The sequence below is a fragment of the Arachis hypogaea genome, chromosome 16 (assembly GCF_003086295.3).
Source record: "Arachis hypogaea cultivar Tifrunner chromosome 16, arahy.Tifrunner.gnm2.J5K5, whole genome shotgun sequence".
Taxonomy (NCBI): Eukaryota; Viridiplantae; Streptophyta; class Magnoliopsida; order Fabales; family Fabaceae; genus Arachis; species Arachis hypogaea.
Window position 1 is genome coordinate 23,858,536 of NC_092051.1, and position 9,476 is coordinate 23,868,011.

The window sequence follows — 9,476 nt, forward strand, 5'->3', positions numbered from 1 at the left end:
TTTTGAAAAGATATGATAGAAATTAGTTTTGAAAAAGATTTGATTTTTAAAATCACAATTAATGACTTGATTCATAAGAAATCACAAGATATGATTCTAGAACTTAAAGTTTGAATCTTTCTTAACAAGCAAGTAACAAACTTCAAATTTTTGAATCAAAACATTAATTGATTAGTTATTTTCGAAAATAGCTAATAATTTTGAAAAAGATTTGATTTTTGAAAAAGATTTTGAAAAAGATAAGATTTTCAAATTGAAAATTTGATTTGACTCATTGGCAACAACTTTGATTTTTAAAAATTTTTGAAAAAGTCAATCCAAATTTTCGAATTTGATGAGAGAAAAAGGGAAAGATATTTTTTTGATTTTTGAAATTTTTATGATGCAAGAGAAAAACATGAAAATTAGGCAATGCATGAAATTTTTAGATCAAAACATGTGATGCATGCACGAATGCTATGAATGTCAAGATGAACACCAAGAACACTCTGAAGATCATGATGAACATCAAGAACATATTTTTGAAAAATTTTTTAATGCAAAGAAAACATGCAAGACACCAAACTTAGAATTCTTTAATGCTTACGCACTAAGAATTCAAGAATGCATATGATAAACATGAAAAGACACAAAACAAAAAATCATCAAGATCAAACAAGAAGACTTACCAAGAACAACTTGAAGATCATGAAGAACACTATGAATGCATGAAATTTTCGAAAAATGCAAGATGCATATGCAAGTGACACCAAACTTATGATATGACTCAAGACTCAAACAAGAAACACAAAAATATTTTTGATTTTTATGATTTTCTAATTTTTTTTTTTGGATTTTTATTTATATTTTTCGAAAATTTAAAAGAAAAAATAAGGATTCCAAAATTTTTAATATGAATTCCAGGAATCTTGCCATGTTAGTCTTAAAGCTTCAGTCCAAGAATTAGACATGGCTCACTAGCCAGCCAAGCTTTCAATGAAAGCTCTGGTCCAAAACACTAGACATGGCCAATGGTCAGCCAAGCTTCAGCATATAATTACATGGGCTGGAGTGATTAGTTGAATACCAATCCCAAAGTAGTTTGGGTATGGCTTTACAGCCAGATATGATTCAACATGTTTCATGAAACACTAGAATTCATTCTTAAAAATTTTGAAGCCATAGAATAATTTATTTTTGAAAACATTTTTAAATTTTTTTTTTTCGAAAACATATGAGAGATTTTTGAAAATATTTTTGAAAAATTTTTTGAAAAGAAAACGAAAAGAAAATTACCTAATCTGAGCAACAGGATGAACCGTCAGTTGTCCAAACTCAAACAATCCCCGGCAACGGCGCCAAAAACTTGGTGCACGAAATTGTGATGTCCAGGCTCGAATAATCCCTGGTAATGGCTCCAAAGCTTGGTGCTTTGATCTTAATTCATAATTGTCACAACTTCAATACAACTAACCAGCAAGTGCACTGGGTCGTCCAAGTAATAAACCTTACGTGAGTAAGGGTCGATCCCACAGAGATTGTTGGCTTGAAGCAAGCTATGGTCACCTTGCAAATCTCAGTCAGGCGGATTTAAACATGATACTTTATTAGATTAAAATTAACAATAAAAGGGATAGAGATATTTATGTAGATTCATTGGCAGGAATTTCAGATAAGCGAATGGAGATGCTTTTCGTTCCTCTGAACCTCTGCTTTCCTGCCATCTTCATCCAATCAGTCTTACTCCTTTCCATGGCTGGCTGTATGCAAGGGCATCACCGTTGTCAGTGGCTACATCCCCTCCTCTCAGTGAATCATATGCTCACGCACCCTGTCACGGCACGGCTATTCATCTGTCGGTTCTCGATCATGCTGGAATAGGATTCACCCTCCTTTTGCGTCTGTCACTAACGCCCAACAATCGCGAGTTTGAAGCTCGTCACAGTCATTCAATCATTGAATCCTACTCAGAATACCACAGACAAGGTTTAGACCTTCCGGATTCTCTTGAATGCCGCCATCATTCTAGCGTACGCCACGAAGATTCTGGTTAGGAGATCTAAGAGATATTCATTCTAGCTTAATTCATGTAGAACAGAAGTGTTTGTCAGGCACGCGTTCATAAGGGGGAAGGATGATGAGCGTCACACATAATCATCACCTTCATCACGTTCTTGGGTGCGAATGGATATCTTAGAAGAGAAATAAGATGAATTGAATAGAAAACAGTAGTACTTGCATTAATCTTTGAGGAACAGCAGAGCTCCACACCTTAATCTATGGAGTGTAGAAACTCTACCGTTGAAAATACATAAGTGAAGGTCCAGGTATGGCCGAGATGGCCAGCCCCCTAAACGAGATCACAGGATCAAAATACAATCCAGGATGCCTAATACAATAGTAAGAGGTCCTATTTATAATAAACTAGCTACTAGGGTTTACATGAGTAAGTAATTGATGCATAAATCCACTTCCGGGGCCCACTTGGTGTGTGTTTGGGCTGAGCCTGAGTGTAGCACGTGCAGAGGCCATTTGTGGAGTTGAACGCCAGTTTCTGTGCCAGTTTGGGCGTTCAACTCTGGTTTTAGATTCTTTTCTGGCGCTGGACGCCAGATTTGGGTAGAAAGCTGGCGTTGAACGCCAGTTTACGTCGTCAATTTTTGGCCAAAGTATGGACTATTATATATTGCTGGAAAGCCCTGGATGTCTACTTTCCAACGCAATTGGAAGCGCGCCATTTCGAGTTCTGTAGCTCCAGAAAATCCACTTTGAGTGCAGGGAGGTCAGAATCCAACAGCATCAGCAGTCCTTTTTCAACCTCTGAATCTGATTTCTGCTCAAGTCCCTCAATTTCAGCCAGAAAATACCTGAAATCACAGAAAAACACACAAACTCATAGTAAAGTCCAGAAATGTGAATTTAACATAAAATCTATTAAAAACATCCCTAAAAGTAACTAGATCCTACTAAAAACATACTAAAAACAATGTCAAAAAGCGTATAAATTATCCGCTCATCAGAAGGCCTGTATGTCGAAGCGAAGTTATTGTATCAACTTTGCTAAAGAAAGATGGGAGTTATGTAAACGGGGAAGGACAACAATTAGCTGTGAGTGTCTCAATTTTTTTTTATATGGCCGTATTAGCTGTGAGAATTTGTCTGAAGATCAAGAGCGTGCTGCCAATGAAGGTATTCATTTAAAAGTCTTGGCTCATCCAGATGATGCAATTGGAAAAGTTTGCGGTCCTGAGAATGGTAAGCGAGTACATGGCTTTAGTAATGCTACATGTCCCAATAGTTTTGATAAGTCAAAGTGCTTCTTTGGAGGGGCAATATGCGGAGGTTCTAGGAGTGCATCACAACAGCATGTTGCAAATTTAGAGAGACAACTTCAAGAAACTAAATATCAAGTGGCAACTCTCCACAGATTTCTACAACAGAAATACGGTGATGAAGTACCTACCTTCTCTGATTCTATGCCACACATTCAGTCGGAATGATGCACCTCATGTCATGTTTATTTTAATTTTAATTTATATCTAGTTTATACTGTTATTAGAGATACTTTTATTTTTTGTTGTACAGAATTATAGAACTTAGTTTTTGTTATTTCTTTACTATATATATATGAACAATGCATATGCTTTAATTTACCGTTATTACTTAGTTTGCTATTTTTTTTTGTTTTAATAGTTATTATCGTTTCTTTGATTATTTTTATTGTTAAAAAATTATTTATATAAATAAAAATATGCAATATCAATTTAAAAAAAAACAATTAATTTGTAATTATGGTTGAGAGTTTTTTTTTAAATTAAAAAAAAAATTAGCTATGGATTGATGTGTTGGTAAATAGCCCATAATATTGGCCACGGAAAAAAAGTGAAAAAAAAACCAGCCTGTCAAATATTTTTTGTGCATGTTTTTTTTTGTTGCCATAGAAAAAACCGTGGCTAAATAACCCAACAATGTTTAGCCACAGAAAAAATGTGACAAAAAAATCCCAGCCTGTCAATATAGCCACGAAAAAATTGTGGCAAAACTATATTTGTTGGTTACACTATTGTCAGTTAGCCACGGTTTAGAGTGTGACCAATAACGTAAAAACCGTGGCTAATCAGATGTCTCCATGGATCATAAAACTGTGGCTAACTGGTCGAAAACCATGGCTAACCGAAAAGACGTTGCCCTTGTTAGCCATGGAAATGTATTCGTTGTTAACGCTCAGTCGCCATGGATTTTCTTGATTTTAGCCACGGTTTTTTCCGTGGCTAATCACCGCATTTCTGGTAGTGGTAGTACTGATTGTTAAATAGTTTAAATAAGTGGAGTATTGGTTATTAAATAGATAATTTCGTTGTAAGTTTTGAGATACTTTATTGCATAACTTTCTATTACAAATACTTTTTATATGTGTATATCAATTACAACAATTGAATTTGTTAGATTTTTATTGTATATATTTATAAATTCCAGTGGTAATCTATGCACAAAATTATTTGTGTGCGCCCATGTTTAACATTAGTTTCTTTTTTCATGGCATTATTCAATACTAATCCAATTTCTTTTTGCCTTCCTTTAGTTTTTGAGCTCATTTTCATGTGTTTAGCATCTTCTATCTCTATAATTTGATGACGTTCTCTTTTAAATGGTTTCGTTTGTACACTACTGTTAAATGTTGTGCCTACATTGTATACTTTTATTACACTATTGAAAATTGAATTTGTTTTATGAAATTAAAATTCTTTGCATTAGTGTTTATGGTGATTGTAAAGTAAAATTTTTTGAATTTTTTTGCAGATGAAAAAAATGTTAGATATTATACACGGGGTGAGTTCAAAAAAAAAAGAATATTAGTTTATCTTTTAAATAAGAAGGCTTGTTTAGGTGATCTTGATGTAAATATTCTAGATGTTTTCTATACTACCATTAGAAGCTTGGATATAATGGAATAAAGCAATATTGGTGACATATTCGTGAAAAAGGTTTGGAAAATGGATTGAGATACTTAAATAGCAATAAGGAGATAAGAGAGATAGTTAATTGTGCTAAGAACAATGATGGAGTAATTGATGTCTATTTGGAGCATGGAGTATCAGAAGTTTTAGAAGATAATAAGGTAATTGTGTATTTGGATGACCATAATAAAAAAGGGTGCAATGCTATTATAGAGGCCCCTATAAATCCCCCATATAAAAAAACTGCACTTGTGGTTGCTCCCACCACCAATGACAACCAAAGAAAATTTTGTTTGGATTCAAATATGTTCCAAACCACCTCAAAATAGGACGATAGCCACAGCCACACCATTCAAGCACTCACGCTGCCCTCTCTAGATCCTGCATCCTCGTAGAGTAGTCATTGGAATGTGACTGGACAAAGCTCCCCGTGTTTGTGCTACCATCTCTTATCATGATTTTTGAACATCAATATTAATCATCAAAGAAGATTAAGCAAGGGATTAGAGAAGAAGAAGAAGAAGAGGGTTATATATTGAGCGAGGGACCAAATTAGATATAAATTAAAATTAAGCCATGTCACTCAAGCTGTTGGGAGTGTCCAGTGTAGTAACAGATGGCCACATTAGTACTCCCAAAGCTGATTTATCACCGAAAACGAAAACAAAAATGATTGTAGTCTCTGAAGTTATATCTAAGAGACTACTATAAAAAATTAGAATCTCAAAAACTAAATCGAATAATTGTGTAAATCTCAAAAATTATTATAAGAATTTACTCTATAAATATCATTCTTCTTTTAATTAAGCAAGATCCTATTCTTTTTGGGAACATGATTCAAGGAAAGACTTGTTAAATCCAAGAAAAAGAGAAGCAAGTGACAGTGAGCCATATGAAAAACCAAGTGACACACAGAGTTAGGATCACAAGAGAAACGCATACTAGAAAAATGGAGACAGAGGGAAACCTGGATGAAGTTTCTTGAGAGATTTCTAAAACGATTAAATAACAAATGTGTGCTCTTGATTTGTTATTCATTTGTTTTTATTGTTCAAAGTATTTTCTAATTTGATAGACTAAAAATTAATTTGTCACATATTTAAATTCTATTTAAAAGTTTGTCGCTGACCAATAAATTACTCATTATACTTAAAAAATATTTATCAAAATGTGATTTCTAAAACTCTTGGTGGAGGCGACCATAATATTAATGTATAGATAAGACATTAACCGTTAATAATTCAACTAAAGAAAGTAGAATTAAAATCGGATAAAAAACGTAAATAAATTAATTGAAGCTCAATATTACGTAGATATTTCAAATAAAAAAACTTTATATAAATATTTCTAATAGACATTTTTATATAAATCGAAACCGCTAGTATCAATTTACATATGTTGGTAGTAAATCGAATCACTCTTATTTGATTTATTAGGATTTCATACAAATCAAATGGGTCTGATTCGATTTATGCATGAATTTTTTTCAATCCTAGTAAGTCGAATGTGCTCAATTCGATTTACTTAGTAATACAAGCTACCCTATAAATCGAATTTGGCTGCTTCGATTTACTACCATTCTACCAAGAAATATAAATAGATGCAGGCTAATTCGATTTACTAGGGTGCAAAGCATATATAAACGGAGGATTCTCCCATAAAGACGCCTAAAACGTCTTTTTGTAAAGACACTTATGTATCGCATTATTATTGGACGTATTAATGAATCGGTTATTTTTTTATTTCTTAACAAACTAGAATAAAATTGATTTTTTTATAACAATAACAGTAAACCCAATTGTTATCAGATCCGGTCGAACCAACCAATTTACATAATCCACTGGATCATTTAAAAAAAATCAGGGATATATTTGTCTTTTTATAAAAAAATTTAAACATGATTCGGTTTAGATTGTGTAAATCGATCGAATCAAATCGGATCTAATAATTATAATGCGGACAATTGGGTTTATGATTGTTACTATAATAAACCGATTTTATTCTGGTTTATTAAAAAATAAATTATTAACCGATTTAATAAAAATCCAATAATATCATGACACATGTAAACGTCTTTAAAAAAAATATATTTTTAGTGTCTTTATCGAAGTGATCTCCTGTATAAATATCAGTTGAAAGTGAATTCTAGAGCATAAATCGAATCCATGCAATTATTTTGATCCACCAATAATTATATCTATATGGAGTCAATGTTAAATCAAATTCAATTAGTTCAATAACACGAGTCTATGAAAAAAAAAAAAATTTTATAAAGTTTAAAAATTTTATTATGTAATAGGTTAGTAACGAGTATATTATAAATTTTTATAGTACTCATCATAACAATATTTAATTTAAAAATTGTTATTAAAATTTTAGTTGTATTCGTTATAAAATGGGTTAAGTATTATTTTGGTCCCTCACGTTAAGGGTCGGAATCAAACCCATCCCTGGTGTATATTTTGATTTAAAATCGTCCTTAATGTTATATTTGGTATTAAAATCGTCCTTTTTGACCATTTTACCCTTGTATTCTCTCACCTTTCTAACTTCAAACCCTATCTTCTTCACTCCACCGTTACAACACAAAACACACAGCGCAACTCCTTCTCCTTCTTCTTCTTCACACGCAACAATCACTCTTCTTTTTCTTCTTCACACACAACCATCACACACCACCTCCTTCTTCTTCTTCTTCTCCATCACACACAACCGCCACACACACTTCACCTCGACAGCGACCTCCACCCTGATGGCGGCGACCTCCACCTCGACGGCACGACGCTCCACTCCGACGGCGCGGCGACCTCCACCCGACGGCGTGGCGACCTCCAAGCGCAGCAGCGGCCAATGACGACCTTCACCTCGACGGTGCAGTGATCTCCAAGAGCAGCAGCGGCCAACGACGACCTCCACCCCGATGGCGATCTCCAAGAGCAACAACGGCGACCTCCATGCTTTTTATAAGATAAAGTTTCATTATTTCTGTTTTAAAAAGAAATTAAATATGTTGTTGTTGTTAGATTTGGAGAATTTGATGTTGTTCATTATAATCCCTAATTTCCTAATTTTTATTGTTGGTTTTGTTTTTATTCTTATTTCTGAATTTTTGGATTTCTGGATTACTGTTGTATTTTTGTTTTTGAATTTTGTGTTTCTCTCTAATTTTTGTTCTTTTTTCTTGTATTTGATTGTTCTTGGTAATTAAAATGATAGATTTTTTATTTTTGTAATTGGAGATGAATTTGAGTATTTTTAATTCTTGTAATTGGATTTTGTTAGCTGTATTAAGATTTGAAGTTGAGTTTGTTAATGGAAGAATTTCTTCTATCTTCTGGAAGAAGAAGAATAAGAACAGAATTTGTTCTCCTGGAGGAAGAAGAACAAGAAGAATGAAATGAAAAAAGGGGTATTTTTAATTCTTGTAATTGGATTTTGTTAACTGTATTAAGATTTGAAGTTTTGAGTTTTGTTAATGGAAGAATTTCTTCTTCTGGAAGAAGAAGAACAAGAACAGAATTTGTTCCCCTGGAGGAAGAAGAACAAGAAGAATGAAATGGTGAAAAAAAGGGGTATTTTTGTCATTTAGAAGAAAAATATTTAAAAGGACGATTTTAAAATCAAATACAACATTAAGGATGATTTTAAATCAAAATATACACCAGGGATGGGTTCGATTCCGACCCTCAACGTGAGGGACCAAAACAATACTTATCCCTTATAAAATAAATAATTACAATAATTTTTTTTTATAAAACTTCCTTAAAAGATGTCATGAGTATTATAAAAATTTTCTTGAACCGATTTACATAGATTAACTTACAAATTTGTATAGTACTCATAAAATCTTCTAAAAAATTTTCACATTTTATAAAATTATTTACAATAAGATAATAATAATAATAATTATAATTATTATTATTATTATTATTATTATTATTATTATTATTATTATTATTATTATTATTAAACATACTTTATTATATTATATTAGATTAGATAAAGCCAATGAGTTATAACTCAAATGACATAGTCTCTCCATACTCATCTAAGAGGTCGCGGATTCGAGTCTCCCTATTTTTGGTAAAAAAAATATTAGGTCAGATAAAAATTAAACTATTTAAATAAATAATTTAGTCTTTAGAAGTCAAGCATTAGAATAGATTTTTGGGAAGTATTTATCATAAATTCATAATTATGTAAGTATGTGAAAGATTTATTTTTTAAATTACATTTTTAAATTAATTGGCTTTCAATATTATTAGATTGTCTTATTTTTAAATCGGTCAATTTATTTTATATTTATATATTGTTATAATTTTTAAATTTTTTTATTGTAATTATTCATTTTGTAACGAGTACAACTAAAATTTTAATAACAATTTTTAAATTAAACATTGTAATGATGAGTACTATAAAAATTTATAATGTACTAATTACTAACCTATTACATAATAAAAATTTTTAAACTTTATAAAATCAAATTTTTTTCATAGATTTGTATTATCAAACTCATTGAATTCGATTTAGCATTGACTC